An 18529-nucleotide genomic window follows, 5' to 3' on the forward strand; every position below is an offset into this window, starting at 1 on the left:
AGTACATTTTCTAGAAGCTTCCTGAAAAAAGGTGGGTGGGAGGTATGATTTTAGGACTGTGCATGGCTGTAGATATCTTTATTCTACCCCAACGCCTGGCTGGTGTTTTGACTGACTATGTGAGATGAGGGAGGAAACCTAAAGGTCTAGCTGCCTCTGCTCAAGTAGTTGCTTCTTATCCTCTGTAGCGCCTGGTGCCTCGTCCTGAGGTTTTCTGGGGCCCTCACTGACATCTCAGTCACCAGACGCCCAGTATGCAGCCTTCCCCACGCTGCGAACTCAACCGGCTTTCTGTTTTCCAAAAGTCCGCTGACATCTCTTGATGGCTACTGTCTCTTCCTTTTCTTTTTTGTCCTTGGGGGCTTGTTCCTTGTTTCTTTGTTTGAAGCCACTGCTCTCACCATGGTGGGACGCCAGGAGGGAGGTAAGTGTTAACACTCAACCACAAGTTCCTCTCAACAGCAGGAGATGATTTTCTAAGTCCCTCTTTCTTGAAGCTCTCTCCTCCCACAGCTTTGGGAACAGCACACGTTCTGGTATTTCTGCCACTGTAGTCACTCATCCGCACTCTCCTGTTGTGGCTCTTCCTCCAACTGTTCAATGCTGGTGGTCCTTGGGCATCTGTCTTAAATCCTCCTCCCTTCTTATCACTTGCCACTCACCTCACTCTCCCTATTCGATTTTTTGAGGTCTCAGCTTAGATGTCATGTACTCAGAATGAGCCTTCCTGGGATTCCCTGGTGGCGCAGTGGTTGGGAGTCTGCCTGCCGATGCAGGGGACAGGGGTTCGTGCCCCAGTCCGGGAAGATCCCACATGCCGTGGAGCGGCTGGGCCCGTGAGCCATGGCTGCTGAGCCTGTGCGTCCGGAGCCTGTGCTCCGCATCGGGAGAGGCCACAACAGTGAGAGGCCCGCGTACAGCAAAACAAAAAAAACAAAGAAAAAGAATGAGCCTTCCCTGGCCCTATCCCCGTTAAGTTGGCTCCCCTTGGTAAGTGCTCCCCATGACCTCACCCTTTTCCTTCACAACTTTTCATGTCCCATTACTGATCAATGCCCTCCTCCCTGCTGTCTGAGAGATCCACCAGGGCAGCTCCCTGTCTGCCGTGCTCACAGCTGTCACCACTGCCCAAGGAGAGTGCATGGCATATCGAAGGTACCATAGAAACACACTGGATGAACAACACGTGCTTGCCAAGATAAATGGATGAATGGATCAATCAGTCAAACAGGAGAAGTGGATTCAAACCCAGGCTTGTCCATGAACATGCTGTGTGACCTTGGACCAATAAAAGAGTCTTCAGAAAAGAGCCTTAACTTCTGAACCTCAGCTGCGGCTTCTACTAAACAGGGACAATAATCTGAGTGCCGTCCTACCTCACTGGGTTGTAAAGATCAAAATAAGAATGGAAAAACTGTATGTCATTGTGCTGAGTAAGCTAAAAATCCTGTACGACATAAGGAATTATCACTGTCATGGTAAACTCTGCTACACAGAAAATTCTTGTCTGCTTTGGGTGTGGAGGGTGCAGGAAACAGAATGGCGGGCCCAGGTTTCAAATCTCAGGATTCTTTAGAATATACTTTCTTTTCTTGAAGTAAACCCCACTAAGCCTTCTCCGGATCCTCTAACACTAGCATGGAGGATGAAGGGATCACCTCGGGTCTTGTCTTTCACCTCAAGCAAAGCTGAAAGCATGGTGTGCTTTCATGGTTAATGGTTTTAACTTAATGTATTCTTTAAAAAGCAGAAACAGAAAATGATGAAAATATTTACATATACACAGGTGTGTAACAGAGACCCAAAGACACACACGTGTGTCCTAGCACATGCAGCACTTAGAAATCACACTGGCCCCAGATTTGGTCCAACTCAGGTCCTTTTCTGGTGCTCTAGATTTGCCCATTTTATCACTTGTACCAACCAGGGAGAGGAGGAAGCTTTTAGAAAATGCCAGGTCTTAGAAGCTATAAGGCAGACAAAGGTCTCCTCTTTCACAGCCCCCATCGGTTAGTGCTTTGAAACACTGCATTGGGTTCAGTTTAAAAGTGCACCGGACTCCAATGGCCAGCCTGACAAACACCCTGATGGACACTCTCTAAATGTCACTTTGGTTCCACATCACGAAGTGGGAAGGTGGAAATAGCAGTGGTCTCAGAGTTGAAAACTTGAGCTCAAGTTCAAATTCTGCTTCTAAACTGTAGGATTAGGCAAACTGCACTGTTACTAATTGATGTGTTCGTACTGTAAACATAACTTCTGCGTCCTGCTTCTGGGGCTGAAAATTCCAAGCATTTCCCCATGTTTCATACTCTTGATAATGATAATTTTTAATGGCTGAACAATATTCATTAAATGAATATTATGTAATTTGCTTATACGCTTTCTTATTATTAGACACTGGATTTTTCTCCCGAATTTTCACAACTGTAAGCAATGCTGAAATAAGCAAGCAGCTTTTTCTAGGTATTGATTTATTTCTTTAGGAAAGACTCTCAAAAGTTGAAAATACGACCGTTTTTATGATTTAATGCAAAATGCCAATAAGCTTTTCCAAAGGGCTGTATTGATTTACAATGCAGCTAGAAATATATGTGGGTACAGTTTCACTGTAGCCCCTTTGGGGTTGGGTATTAGCTTATGGGGGGTTTTCTAACTTACTAGGTAAAAAAAAGATGCACAATTATTTTAATTTGCGCTTCTCAGATTACTAATGAGGTTAAACATATTTCATGTATACTATATACTTTTGGAAGCTTTTCTGCATGAGCTTTAGCCATATATCTATGAGATCATAATTTTTTTTCCTAGCATATGCACTTATTAAAGTGCATTAACCTTCCCTTGGTCTCTCATTTTTACTGCAAGTATTTTCCCAGTCTACCATTTTTCTTCTTCTTCTTTTTTTTTTTTTTTTCTGTACGCGGGCCTCTCACTGTTGTGGCCTCTCCTGTTGCAGAGCACAGGCTCTGGACGCGCAGGCTCAGCGGCCATGGCTCACGGGCCCAGCCGCTCCGCGGCATGTGGGATCTTCCCGGACGGGGGCATGAACCCGTGTCCCCTGCATCAGCAGGCGGACTCTCAACCACTGCGCCACCAAGGAAGCCCTTTTCTTCTTATTTTGATAAGTCTTATAAGACATGGAAGTTTTACATTTTTATGTGAACATTTGCTAGTCTTTTTCCTTCGTGATTTCCTCAATGACTTTTAAGCTTAAAAGTCCTTAAGCCAGAGAAATTGCAAATATTGGGTTTTATCCTCTTTTACTTTGACTTTTAAGTATTTACTCTTTAATCCATCTGGAATTTATTTTGCCATATGGTGTGAGGTGAAGTCTGAATCAGAGGGTGAAAACTCAAATTCCTCCAGGAGCCAGGCAGGTAAGTTAAAGGAGTAAAGCAGGTCAGGTAGAAGAAAAAGGATGAGGTGGAGACCGGGGAGAAATACAGAGTATTTGAGGGGAGGCAGCTTGTCTGTGCAGGAAGTTTTTGGTCTTCTAATTTTTCAAGGTAAGCCATAAACCTATAGTTTTAAGGGAAATCATCCAACTTTTAAATATTGGGCCAACATTGCAGGCTAAAAATCCTTCTCTGTGTCTACTGGGTACATCTATCCCTCTGAATACCACTTGGTAGCCTCTGGTTGAAGCTGATGCTTTTCCAAGTTATTCCAACAACATTTCTTGACTAAGCCTTTTCTTCTCCATTAGTGTGCAATTCTTCCTTTTTCAAATATTAAAATTTTACATATAACTGGTACTATTTCTAGGTGATTTTATTTCATCAATCTGCTTGATTCCTATTCTCTTTTATTATAGAATTAGGGCATGTTAATATCTCTAAAGATGAGCACCCTTTCATTATTCTTTTTAGAATCTCTTTCATACTTTCATCTGTTTATTATTCCAGATGACGTCTTAAACCCTTCTATCAAATCCCCCAAATTCCCTTTAGGATTCTGTTTGGCATTCCATTAAACTGATAAATTGACATATTTAGAGTAGCTTGCCTTCTCATCTAGGAAAATGTTATATTTCCTAATTATTCATGTCCTATTTTGTAGCTCTTAATAAAATTTTGCAGTTTTTGTCACATAGGTCACATATAGTTCTCAATGAAGATGATATTTTAATTTTTATTGATTTTTTTTTGACTGGGACATTTTTCATTATATTTCATAACTGGTTATTGCAAGTATATGGGAAATCTACTGACTTTTGAAAAGCTGTTTTGTAGCCCAGTTACAAATAGTTTTATTAACTATTAAATAGTTTTTTGATTAATGTTTTTGTCACAAATAATGATAGCTTTGTCTTTGCCTCTTGTTTCTGTTTCATGTCTTATGTCACTTAAGCCAGAACTTCTAAAACAATGCTAACTAATAGATACACCCTAATCTATTACTAGTTTTAAAAGGAATTTATCTAATATTTAACCAGCAAGCGTTGGCTTTTGACTAGAAATCAGTGTTCTTTATTACACTAAGTATCTTTTTTGTCTTTCATTTTCAATATTGTTGTGACCTAGTATTGTGATCAGAGGCGTTGTTAATCACTTATTGAACACAAAAAAACAAATCTCAGCACAGTGCACTCAAAAAGTGCTGGAAACTTGCAAAATAAGTATGAATCAGATATACGTGGATTTGAATCCCAGCTCTGATTCTGTGCGACCCTGAATGCAATCCCCTCATCTGGAAAACGGGGATAATGACTCTGATGGCACAAGTTGGTTATGAGAATTAAAATGAGTTAATGTAAATAAACTGTGCTTAGTGTAGTACTCGGCACCTATGAGAAGCTCAACAGATTTCACTTTCCTCCTCAATCATTTAAAAGAAAGAGACAATGGTGGTACAAACAATTTCTCAAACGAAAGCTTTCCAAGGAATAGCTTGCGTTTATAGGGTTGAGAAAACTCCAACTATATTTGTGAAAAACGCCATCCTAGTCTGCCTGCTTTAGTACATAGGGCTTTTCCTCAGTTTTTCAAAATTTACTGTCCATCCCTTGCACTCGTGCACGGATTCTTTGGCCTCTGACACAAATGAAAATAAAACATCAGGCTGACATGTAATATGAACCAGGAATGAAACAAACTGTGTTTCCATTAGGCCCGAACACGCGTGCTGCTCAGATAAACGCATGAACAAGCAGCTACTCAAAGTGAAACCAGATGTTTGGAGGTTTCTGGCCTACGCTTTTTTATAACCCTTCATATAACACTCATAGTCCCGTCATTTCACCAGAAGATCCTCTGCTCTGTTTAAACAGCAAGAAACCCTCCCAAACCTCTGTTAGATTTGCAATCACTAAACCCACGCTTGATTGTGAAGAAAAAGGACCTTCTCTCAGTAGAGATCCTTAGGTGCAAATTCTTTGGCCCAGACAAGCACTAAGGACTGACAAAGTACACACCCTGCAGTGTCCTCAGAGCAGAGCCTCAGATAGTTACCCGTTACCCTGGGAAACGGGACCCAAGGGAAATGGGTACCGACTTAGGAGGGGCCCAGGGAAAGTAGAGAAAAGCCAGTGTAGAAAGAGCATAGATTTGGAGTCAGACTGTTCTAGTTTCAAATCCTGGCTCTGCCCTTACTCCCTGTGTGACTATGGACAAGTTTGTTAATTTCTCTGAACCTTATTTCTTCATCTATATAAAGAAAATAATTTCTCCTGCTTCCCTGGGACTGTTACAAAATTTAAGTTAGATAATGCATGTACAACACTTAGCTCCCTCCTGGGGCCCCATAAACACCGAAAACAATTAGTGACTGTTATTGCCAATAACAATAACAAACCCTTGTACGGCACCTGTCATGTGCCCAGCATTGTTCTCAGTATGGGTACTAATATTATCACCATTTTTCAGATAAGGAAACTGAGGCATTGACGGGTTATGTATCTTGCCCAAGGTCACACTGCTAAGTGGCCGAGACTGGATGCAAACCAGGCCATCTGGATTCAAATCCACTCTCTAACCACTAAGCCGTGTTCCCCCTCTTTCTCCTGCTTCATGACACAATATAACTGATCCGATTCAGTGCCGCCTTGAGGCTTCCTTTACATGGAAGGGCACACACACAGTTCGGGCCACAGAGGGCTTACGCAGTAAGGCAACCCATTTCTAGGAAGCGCTGCTGACCCTGAGATCAGCGCACAACCTACCCTGTATTCCTCTCTCCTCCACCTTCAAACCTCACTTCACTTTTTCTCATCTTCACTACCCCTTCCTGTCCCACAGGAAGAGGTGTCTCCTCTCCTTTCCTAGGATGAGCCCTCCGTTCTGTGTCTCCCCCCCACCCCGCCTTGCATCAATCACCTCCCCGCTCTCCTATGCCTCCAATCTCCTCCCCTGGCTCCTTTCCTGCAGCTGACAACATGCTCAAAACTCCCCCCACCTTATGTAAACCTTTCCTTGAACTTGCCTCCTCCTCAGGTTACTCCCATCTGTCTCCTTCCCTGCTCTGTCTAGAAGGAATTGTTTCTACTCAACGCCTCTTACTCCTGAACTTGTGGTGACCCTGCTTCCACCTGCAACAGGGGCGGAAACGCTCCCACTAACGTTGCCAATGACCTCCTAATGACCAATTCCAGCAGCTTCTTTGACATGAGCTCCCCAACTTTTCTCTAAGGCGAGTCTCTGTGTCTCTCTCCCCTACCTACCCTCTGAATACTGGGGTTCCGGTCCTGGACTCCCTGCTTCTCAGGGCTCTGCCCTCTCACATCCACACCACGACACCCAAGATACCCATCTGTCTCCAGGTCAGAGCTACCCCAAGTCAATGCCTGTTTATCCATCTGCCTGCTGGTAACTGCCAACAACTGACACCCACTTGGAAATCCTATGAGCAGCTCAAATCCAATGTGAATTGACCATCTCCCTACCTCCTTCCCCCAACAAATCCATTTCCCCTACTTATTTCCTAATTGAGTTAACAATATCACTATGTATCCATTCTCGGAGGTTGACACTTCCTGCCTCTCCCTGACAGCAAAGTGGTCAAGAAAACTAGTCTATAATGTCCTTGAATGCATCCCTTCCTTTATACAAAACTGTAGCACTTTCCCAATTCAGGCCCTCTTCTCTCATCTAACCATACTGGCTACTGAATCAGTCTTCCAATTCTTCTCCCTATTTTAGTCTGAGAAACGAATCCATTTGTATAAACCACTGCCAAAGAGATCCACCCAAGCCCCAAATCAAGCTACATCTTTGCTTAAAAACTATCCTGTGCTCCCCACTGCCTTCAAAACCACACTTTTACGCTGGTCCATAAAGCCCTTGCCAGGCTGGCCCTAACCTCATTTTCTAGGCTCTTCTCTGGGAACCATCCCATTCATGCCCTCTACCCACTTCCAGTAGATACACCAGGCACTCTCACACAAAGGCATGAGTGGGAAAGCACATACGGGGAAAAGTGTGGATATTGGAGCCAGAGAGACCTGGATTCAAATCCCAGCTCTTTCACTGACCAGGTATGAAACTTCTGCTTAGTCATCTAATCACTCTGAGTTCCACTTTCCTCTGGAGAAAAAAAATACCTACTTTGCATGCCTGTTGTAAAGAGTCTGAAACAGTTTATCTAAAACATCCAGGATAACACTTAGATGCATTATGCAGTGAATAAACAGTAGCTGTTAATATTAATATCATTAATTTTGCCAAGTGATTTCAGAGAGGCAGGGAGGAGTCTGTAAAGACTGACAAAACGTGAAACTAGAATGCGGCATTTGAGAAGTTCCCTACGGAATCAGAAGATCAAACTTAAAAGAACAAATAACTGTTAGTGCCTTGGAATGTTCTGGAGCCCGCATTTCCATTTGTGAACTGCAGACCTGAACCAGTTTCAGAGTTGCTCTACCCCCTGAATCCAGCAGCCGTGGAATGCACAAAGCTCCCAGGACAGAAAGAACATTACCCAGCCAGGTGCCCGGCAGTGCCCTGAACTGGCAGTTGCGCCTTCCTTCCTTCAAGATGCTCACAAGAAGTTAATGCTCACGGAAGAAGGTTCTAGGCTGCAGGGAGTATCTGTGACCTTTGACCTTTCAGTTGGTGCTCACTGACCGAGGAAGACCTGGCTTCATGTCCTCCTGTGGGTCACTGTTCAAAGACTCTGTCTTCTCATCTCTAAAAGCTAATAATGGTCCTTTCCTGCTTGATCCACAGTGACCACGTCTGTCATTGAGCAGAGATGGTTACTATTTCTCCTTTATTTATTAATTTTTTTTAAGTAACTCTTTCTCTATAGTTCCTTTCTGGTTCTCACTTCTGCTCTGGCCCCAAGCTGGTAATAATGAATATTTGCACACTGCTTTCCAGCTCACAAAGCACTTTTCTCACCATAAGTCCTTCATGCCTCACAACCTCCTCCTGCATCCCCAGCAGAGGTAGCTGCTCTGCTCCCATGGGAGCTCGCCCAGACCTCCCTGTTGGCACAGACCACATTCTATTGGAATTATTTATGAAAGGGTCGATTCTCCCAGTGGACTGCAGGCTCTTTGAGGGCAAAGCTTCTGGTTTTTTCACTGATGAGTCTCCAGCCCTTACCAAAGCTGATGTTCAGCAAACGCTGAGTCATTAAGAGACCCTTAAAAACGTGCTGAGAACTTATCCTGAGATCAACTGCTTTCATGTCATCGTCAGACTCTCTAAAGTAGGTTTTAATTCTAACTACAGGTGAGTTAGGTGAAGTTCAGGCCTATCCAATGTCCCACAGCTCATAGATAGTGCAGCCAGAATTGAAACCCAGGTGTGTTTCACTCCAAAGCCTTTGCCCTTTCTCTGGACCACACACACCATCTCTCTGGCCATGGCGACAATCTCAACTATCTACTGCCAATGCCAAGTCCAGCAGACTTGGGTCAGGGTTATTCCTCAGAGGGTGTCACAGAACAGGAGGCCATGTATTTAGTCATGTCCAACACATCAGCGGTACTGAAAAGGGAAAGAAAAGGACACCACGGTGAGAACGCTCTTAAAGCCGCCGTTCTGAAATGGTGAAGCTGGCTGGCAAGATGGGGAGAAGCAGCCGCCTTTATCAAGTGAGAGAAAAAAGAGCCATCAGAAAATAAAAACTAATCATCTGTCACATAAACATTAAACCATTGCTGATAAAATATCTTCTATTGGAAACTCCACCTGAATGGGGGTGGGAGTTGGGGTTCCTTCAGCAGGAGTCGGTACAGGTCAGCCTGTTCTTCAGGCCCGGGCAGATGGGAGCCCTGCAGGCAGGGATGGCAGGCCCACTGCCTGCACCCTGTGAGCCTAGGAGATGTGAATGCCATGATCTCTAGGACCCCGGCTACCTTGATGATTCTCTGACTGCGAGAGTGTACAAGATGTCATCACACACCAGAAACCTGGTCACTGAGATGTAAGAGAAAGAGCATGGTCTCTGGGTTGCTAACCTAGCTCTATTTCCTACTTAAGAGATCTTGGCAAATAGCATCGATCTCTGAGCCTCGGTTTCATTATTTATAACGTAGAAACGCAAGTAATCTAACTTCCAGGGTGTTTGGGAACTGACACTGCACCCTGTATGGTGCCTGGCATGGAATCAGTGTTCAATCAACAGACTGCTCTCATTATGATCTTGGCTTTGCCAGGCTGTGTGACCCTGGACAAGTCATGGGACTTCTCTAAGCTGTGGTTTTCTTATCTTTAAAAGTGTGATTTAAATAAACAAAACGTTTGCGTAGGCTCCTACCAGATGTAATCCCAAAGTAACAAAAACATAAACAGGAATAAAAACACAGACGTAGAGAATGGACTTGAGGACACGGGGAGGGGGAAGGGTAAGCTGGGACGAAGTGAGAGAGTGGCATGGACATATATACACTACCAAACGTAAAATAGCTAGCTAGTGGGAAGCAGCCGCATAGCACAGCTCGGTGCTTTGTGTCCACCTAGAGAGGTGGGATAGGAAGGGTGGGAGGGAGGGAGACGCAAGAGGGAGGAGATATGGGGATATATGTATATGTATAACTGATTTACTTTGTTATAAAGCAGAAACTAACACACCGTTGTAAAGCAATTATACGCCAATAAAGATGTTAAAAAATAAATAAATAAAGTTCTAACTCAGAAGAAGAAGAAAAAAAACACATAAACCAAAGTGAAATGGGAGCTCTGGCTCTGGGTGGAGGAAGAAGGCCAAAATGCTGACATAGAAGAGCCCAGAAATATCTGGACTCTTTCTGTTGACCCTCCCCCAGCACCTTCTCCCAGCTCCCTCTCACCAGCTGCCTGTCTTCACTCACCCGGAAAACAGGCCATTCTTCAACACTTTTCTCTCGTTGCTTAAATCTCTTTCCTTAGGAAACGTTATCTTAACACCTGTGGTTTGCCAGTAATCTCCAAGGGGTGGTAGACAGCTCAAATCGATTCATTTATCTCCATTTCCAAGGCCTCCATCCTGGCCCAGGCCAGCCTGAGCCCCTGCCGAGACCACTGTCACAGCCTCCTAACTGGTGTCCCAGCTCCTACAGCTGGAGAAACTTTCCAATATGTAAATCAGATTAGGTCACTCCAGCTCAGAGTCCCACAATGGCTTCCTGCTACCCTTAGGACAGATTAAAAAACAAAACAAAACGAAGCTCTTCACGTGCCATGTTAAAGCCAGTACGGTCTGGCTCCTAGTACCTCTCCAGCCTTACCTGATACCATTCTGCCCTTTGATACCCGCATCCGACACTGTGACCATCTCAAAGTTCCTTGAACTCCCAGCTCTTGCCTGTTCCAGGGCCTTTGCACATGCTCTTCCCTCTGCTTGGTGTATTCTTCCCCAAAACCTTCATCTAAACAACGACTATCTACCCCTGTCCCAGCCATCTAAATTAGGTCCCCTGTTTGTTTCTCCAGAGTACCCTCTTCTCTTCTTTACTACAATGAATACTTTCCAGTTACCATTATACACTTACACGTATATTGGATGATTGTAATTAAACTTAAGAATCTATCTCATATTGTCTCAAGCATGTCTGTGAACTCCCGAGGGCAGGAAGCATGGCTATTTAATATACCACGGACACCAATGCCTGCTCAGGACACGGCAGGTAAAAGGCAACTAGCGAACCCTGGTTGAATGAGCATATGAACAGATGTAGTGTCTATATCTGCCTGCCACCACTCTGGACCTGCTCCTCCTGCCGGCCCCTTAGAGCAGCACGCAAGGGGCTTTGAGCCTTAATAAAGAAGTCCTTGCTGCCTTACGCGTTGTAAAGAGACTGAACCAAGGCTCTTCCCTCCTCCTCAGGTATATGGGCAGCTTCTCCTTTTTCTCAGCCTCACTTACCAGCCTGTGAGGACATCAAAGGCGGCACCACATCTGCCTCATGGCTGCACCTAAATGCCCAGGCCAGGGGCTGGCACACAGTAAGAGGCTGTCAGTGAACACTTTACTGAACCAAACAGACCAAACAGTGAAGCCTGTGGCAGACACCGATGACCCCATATTCACTTCCCCTCTTCCTTTTGTTTCGAGTGCCAAGGTGGCAAGCTAAAAATATTCCTCAGACTTCCTTACATCTCTGAATGTCCAAGGGACACAGCTCTGCGAAAGAAATGTAAGCTGAGGGTTTTAGGAAAAAACCGGCTTCCCTACTTCTTTCTCCTATCTTTTTTTTTCTGCCTGACATGCAGACGTGAGTCCTGGAGCTGCAGCAGCCACCTTAGGACCATGAGAGGCAAGCATGAAAGCAACAGCCAGAGCTGAGGATGGCAGAGCGCAAGGGCAGAATGAGGCTGGTCCCTGATGCCATGCTGAATTGCTGTACTGGCCCTGGATGGGCCTGCCCTAGACCAAAAGTGTACACAAGAACATCAAAATCCCACTTAAATGCCACTCTAGCAGAGATCTTGTTACCTGAACACTAAATTCATTTCTAACTAGTCCCATGGAGAGACAAGCTTTATTGCTAGTACCTACTGTGTCCTTGAGCTCCCTTTGCTTCTTTCCTGTCCTCGAGGCCCCAGGCCCCAGATAATTTACAAAATAGATGGCAGAGGCAGAGGAGGGGGTGGCGCGGAGGTGGTGGGAACCCTGCCCTGTCGTCTGCAGGGACAGCTGCTGGCAGGGCTGGTCTCCAGGCTGCAGGTGAAGCGCTCTGATATTCCAAGCTCTCCTCCACTGAACAGATTTTTGGCCACAGTCTGTCTCCAGTGTGCTGACTTGAGTTCTACCTCCCACCTACAATTTCATTCCACTTATACCAGATTGCTTCCAATAAATTGCCGCTATCAGGGAGAGGTAAATTCACACAGCACTTTTCCAAAGAGGTGTTTTCAGTAGGAATTTCACAGAGTGCTTCCAATGTCATTGACAAGAAGGTTAAATTGATTACCGAGAGACCTTGATTCGTCATTGCTGTATTATATCTTATAATTCAGAGGAAGGGGATATGGGGAAGGGTGGGGCGGAGCTTATGAGAAACTGAAAATCATTTCTCAATCACTCCTTAGTTTCTTCTTTGAAGTAGTGCAGGTGTTTAAACAAACCACAGTACATAATGTCAGAGATTTTTCTCTCTAGATCCTTGCAGATGCACCCAGAGGCTGATGAACAGTAGTCTTACCCAATCAAAGCGAGGGGAATATACAAATAGCACTGCGAGGGGAATATACAAATAGCACTGCCCACTGGTCTCTGGAAAATCCTGAAAAACCCAACTTTGATGACCGTTGTAAGATAGAAGAAGCTCATGTGCAAGTATCTATTTATACCTGGGAATAAAGAGGAATGGGTTGCAGGGACAGCGAATAAAAACACCACTAGTGCTATCGAACTGTCCTCCTGTCCTTCCTGGCTGCCCCTCCACCGCTCTCTTCTTTTTTCTCATGAAATCACAAAGCTCAATCCCAGGAAACTTCCTCTGTTATATACAGTAACGGGCGCTTGTTCTGGGCACCGCAAGATAAAGCCTGCAGCTCTCGTCATTTTATTCCCTTGCTCAAAGCCTGCAACGGCACCTCATACCTGCGGAATGAGCTTCTCCCTCAGGGCGGCATTCAAGGCGCTCCCTGATAACTCACTTGCCCCCGTCAAGGCATCCTTGCTCTAGCCAATCAGGGTGGTGGCTCCCCACAGCCAGTGCATAAGTCTCTGCCTACCTCTCTTCTGGTCACGCTCTTCCCGCTACCTGGAATAACATCCTCAACAACCCCCTGCCATTTCCTCCTTTAAATGTGAGAATGCTACCCATCCTTTAAGGTCCCATCATGTGTCACTCATCCAGGGAGCCCTCCCTGACCCATCTGGCTGGACGTGCCCCTGTCTTCCTCCAGCCCTCATGGCACTTTGACCAGGGACTCCACCAGTGACCCTTCTTTCTCTCTTCCTGGATTAGAGGCACTTACTATGTAAATGCTCATCTCCTTAGTTAAGACCATGAACTACTTTGGCCAAAAACCACGTTATACCTTCTCTGTATCTCCACCTTAGGAAAGGGCAGGAATGTAATCATTTTTGGATAAAGGAGGAAAGGAAGGAAGGTAGGATGGAAGGATTACATCTGCTTCTAGTCCCTGGACACAGAATAGGTCAATTTATAGCAGCTGCCTGGGCCTGAACAAAAGGACCCTCCTCTTTAATTACCATGAAATGTCCTCAGACCAGGAAGACCAGGGCATGTTTCTCGTAAAATTACCAGGGTCTATGTTTTCTAACAAGGATTCTAATTTCTTTTCTCTGGGTTTCTAAATCCACTGTGGGGTAACCTCTGTTTTTTCCAACTTGCCTCACATTGCCACAGTGTCAGGGTGATCTGTCCTTTTATGCTTCAGCATCAACCAAAATGAAAGGCTAAGATGCTACATCTAGAGGCCCGAAACACTGCAACACTGACTCGTCAGGTCTTGGGGTTGCAAGCAATGCATACAAAGGTATTTTTATTTTAAAAATTTTGCATGTTGTGAGATTTTTTTCATGGTCTTTTTAATGACTTCTCAAGAAAACTTCCTATGTTGATTTAAGATGCTTATATTGGAGGCAAATTAATAAAGGGGAAATTATATTCCATATAATACAAATAGAAATAAAATATTTATTTTATCAGACCAAACAGTAAGACACTCTGGCATCATGGACAGAACATGGGATTTGGAGACCAAGTTTCCATCCTAGCTCTGCCCTTATTGACTGTGTGACTTCGGGCTAGTCAATTAAATTCTCTGAGTCTCAGTTTCTTCATCTGTAAAGTTGAGATCAAAATGAGAATTCTCTAAGGTTCTCGTTCTTTCTTACACACAGAAAAGAGCCAAGCATGGTCCCTAACACACAGCAGGCGCTCTCTAAATGTCTGCTGAATGAATGAACAGGTGGAAAACGAAAGTAAGTGTAATATCCAAAAAAGGGGGCTTGATCCTGAAAAGAGGCAGATGACTAAAGAAGGAAGATCATGAACTTTGGAGTCAGACAGATACAAGTTCAAGTCCTGGCTTTTCTCAAAACATCCCTGAACCTCAATTTCCTCATCTACAATAGGGGGTGAAAATAAAAATAATCACCATGTGGAGTTACTGCAGGGCTTAGAGAATGTATTTAAAGCCCTGTGTAAATGGCAATGGTGAATTATAATTTAGCGACTGGTATACATCTTCCTACTTCCTTCAGTACTCGGGGTCAGCCAGGTCACCCACCCCCAAACGGAGCCAGAACCAGAAAAAACAGAACCTTCAAATTCGAGATCTCTGCGTGTGGGGGAAAGGCCATTCTTTCTGAAAATAGCCGCCATGTTTTATTCTAAAATGTGCTCAGTTTCAGTGGCTTGTGTGCATGTGTGTGTGGGTGAGAGAGAATGCATCTAGTTCAGAGGGAGCTCTGTCAGCAGCACATCTCCGTGTATATTTATTTGTGTACACAGTCTGTAAAGTGCTTTTAGATTTTTTGAAGGCAAAAGATAAACTTATTTAATTTAAAATCATCAGCTGGATTGCATTAAATGGAGGGAAAAGCAAAAACGTACACAATATAGCCATTTGTTAAATTAAACACAATTATTTCTCCCACTACTTAATTACAAACAGACATAAATACTCTGGATTCTGACATCTCAGATCTTCTTAAATTCTAGCTCTGCATTTCAGCGTGTAACGGAGGGAGGGCCACATTCCAATTTGTGTGTTAAGCAAAACCTGAGAGTTACAATTGTATATTGGGACTATAATGACTTCACTAAAACAAGACCTAAACTTTTAATTAACCTGCCAAGACAAATTACAACTCATGGTTCACAGGTAACGACCAAAGACAGCTGAGACGCAATGCCAGAGACGTGGGGAGAGAGGGATTAATAGCAACATCAGAGTCAGTCTGTTTTTGTATTAAAAAAAAACCAAACGTATTCATTAAACAATCACTGTAGCTTGAAGGAAGACAGACAAGTCAGAAAGGCAGGGAGAGAAAGGTGGACAGGGAAAGGGGATGGGAGAGAATATTAACCACTTCCATGTATCGAAGCCTGGGCTGGGCACTTTATATTCATTCTCTCCAATCTTCACAATGGGGATTGCCAAGTACTATTATCGTTTCATTTTCCTGACAAGAAAGATGAGGCTCACAGAGGTGACGTGACTGACTGTGGTCACAGAGCTAACATGCGGCAGTGAGAGAAGGAAGGAATGGAAAGCAGCGCTCTGAAGGCATTTGGTTTTTTTTTTTTTTTTTGCGGTACGCGGGACTCTCACTGTTGTGGCCTCTCCCGCTGCGGAGCACAGGCTCTGGACACGCAGGCTCAGCGGCCATGGCTCACGGGCCCAGCTGCTCCGCGGCATGTGGGATCTTCCCGGACCGGGGCACGAACCCGCATCCCCTGTACCGGCAGGCGGACTCTCAACCACTGCGCCACCAGGGAAGCCCAAGGGCATTTGTTTTCATAGCTTAGTTGACAGACCGACCCCCAGAATCAGGATCACCTGGGATCTACCTCAGGCCTCCTGGGAAAAGGCCCAGGAATCTGAATTTTGGACTCACTTCCCAGGTGATTCCTTTGTACAACAATATTTGAGACAGCCCCCACCCCCCCACCCCCGCCCATAAGATACTGTAACCCCTTGTTACTCAGAATGTGGGCCACAGATGAGCAGCATCTCACCAGGTGCTGGTACAACAGACAGACTCTAAACACCCAGCCTGACCGACTGAAGCAGAGTCTGCATTGTAACAGGACGCCAGGTGGTTCACAGAACTCTGAGAAGCACAATACAGCCTAACTGCTTGGAAAGACCTTAGAGGGTTAAAGAAGGTGAAGACAGATTTCATCATTTAGGTGAGAACAGGAGAACCTGAGGGAAAAGCAAGCTCCGTCTCCTTAATTATGACGAAACAGGCCAGCCAGCTCGGACAAGCCTAGAGGCGGCAAAGGCACCTAACTGTACCTACATCTTCTTCCTCTGAGAGGCATATCCTAATTAAAAGTAGCTTTCTTTGGGGCTCTGTATGCATTTCCTTTCAGATTTGTGCTCAGTTATGAAAAATACAGAATTCTGACTGCAGGACACCTTAGTTCTGCGCAAGCATGATACTGCGCCCAAGAGAAATCAGGCTGTGAGACCGTGAAGCTGAAACTCAGGCACCACTAATGACTTGAAAATCATGTCTCTAAATTGAAGCCACCATGTCCAGAAAGAAAGAAGAAACAGGGTCTGGAGCCTGGCAGACCCTGCCGAGTGTCAGTCTAATTGGTGGTGGGGACCAGACTGGCTCTCCCATGACGGGAAACGGCTCCGCCGACAGCCTCCTGGGCCACCACTAACCACCGAGCTGCAGCCTCAAGTTCGAGTCTCAAGGAACCAGGAGATGGAATTTGCGCAGGGCCAGAACACATGTTAGTGGTGGAGATTTAGAAGCGAGCACACTTTCCACTGCACCTCGAAAGAAGGCATCAAGGGAGGAAACCAACAGCACGGCGGCTGCCAAGACTGCAGAGACCAGCAGCTATAGGACAGACACTTCCAAACTACGGACAGACACTTCCAAACTACGGACGGCACAGAGCGATATGTCCTACCCCGGAGCTGATGTAGCCTAACAGCTCCACCTCCCTCATTTTGCTAAAAGGGTAGAATGTTGAGCCTGCAGTTATGGCGGAAGCCTACACACTATGCACCGTATTTAATGGGAAGGTATTCTCCGCCTCAACTCTATGGGCAAAATTGCAAATAAGAGGAAAATGGCCTGAAAATGACTACTGCTGTTTAGGAGGAAGAACCTGGGTCTTGCAAGAGTTTTAGGAACCAACGACCAGATTCAGAGGTTTTTATTCAACTCCATTTCCCATGTCAGAGAGGCTCCCAGCCAAGGACCAAGACAGAGTTTTGAGGTGAACTCAAAACAACACAGAAAAACAAACAACCCAATCCAAAAATGGGCAGAAGACCTAAATAGACATTTGTCCAAAGAAGATATACAGACTGCCAACAAACGCATGAAAGAATGCTCAACTTCATTAATCATTAGAGAAATGCAAATCAAAACTACAATGAGATATCATCTCACACCAGTCAGAATGGCCATCATCAAAAAATCTAGAAACAATAAATGCTGGAGAGGGTGTGGAGAAAAGGGAACACTCTTGCACTGCTGGTGGGAATGTGAATTGGTACAGCCACTATGGAGAACAGTATGGAGGTTCCTTAAAAAACTACAAATAGAACTACCATACGACCCAGCAATCCCACTACTGGGCATATACCCTGAGAAAACCATAATTCAAAAAGAATCATGTATCAAAGTGTTCATTGCAGCTCTATTTACAATAGCCCGGAGATGGAAACAACCTAAGTGTCCATCATCGGATGAATGGATAAAGAAGATGTGGCACATGTATACAATGGAATATTACTCAGCCATAAAAAGAAATGAAATTGAGCTATTTGTAATGAGGTGGATGGACCTAGAGTCTGTCATACAGAGTGAAGTAAGTCAGAAAGAGAGAGACAAATACCGTATGCTAACACATATATATGGAATTTAAGAAAAAAAATGTCATGAAGAACCTAGGGGTGAGACAGGAATAAAGACACAGACCTACTAGAAAACGGACTTGAGGATATGGGGAGGGGGAAGGGTAAGCTGTGACAAAGCGAGAGAGAGGCATGGACATATATACACTACCAAACTTAAGGTAGATAGCTAGTGGGAAGCAGCCGCATAGCACAGGGAGATCAGCTCGGTGCTTTGTGACCGCCTGGAGGGCTGGGATAGGGAGGGTGGGAGGGAGGGAGACGCAAGAGGGAAGAGATATGGGAACATATGTATATGTATAACTGATTCACTTTGTTATAAAGCAGAAACTAACACACCATTGTAAAGCAATTATACTCTAATAAAGATGTAAAAAAAAAACAAAAATAAAAACACAGAGGTTTTCATTAAGCAGAAAATCCATCCCTAAGCGTTCTGGTTAGTGGAGTTTTGTCTTCTGGAAGTTTTATTTTCCTGTAGGGGATTTTATCTCCAGGCTGTGTCACTGCGCTTCTGATATAAACCAAAGCAACGTTTTCTGACCTGAACCACTGAGCCCAACGCATCATAT

At 44.6% G+C, this 18529-nt stretch overlaps 1 protein-coding gene across 8 annotated transcripts in view; it reads right to left on the reverse strand.

Annotated features, from left to right (window-relative positions):
- The window catches only part of TENM4 (teneurin transmembrane protein 4), a 741722-nt gene that overhangs the window by 170392 nt on the left and 552801 nt on the right, over window positions 1-18529 (reverse strand). The gene's annotated exons all lie outside the window — the stretch shown is intronic.

Source organism: Pseudorca crassidens, chromosome 9 (genome assembly GCF_039906515.1).
Source record: "Pseudorca crassidens isolate mPseCra1 chromosome 9, mPseCra1.hap1, whole genome shotgun sequence".
Taxonomy (NCBI): Eukaryota; Metazoa; Chordata; class Mammalia; order Artiodactyla; family Delphinidae; genus Pseudorca; species Pseudorca crassidens.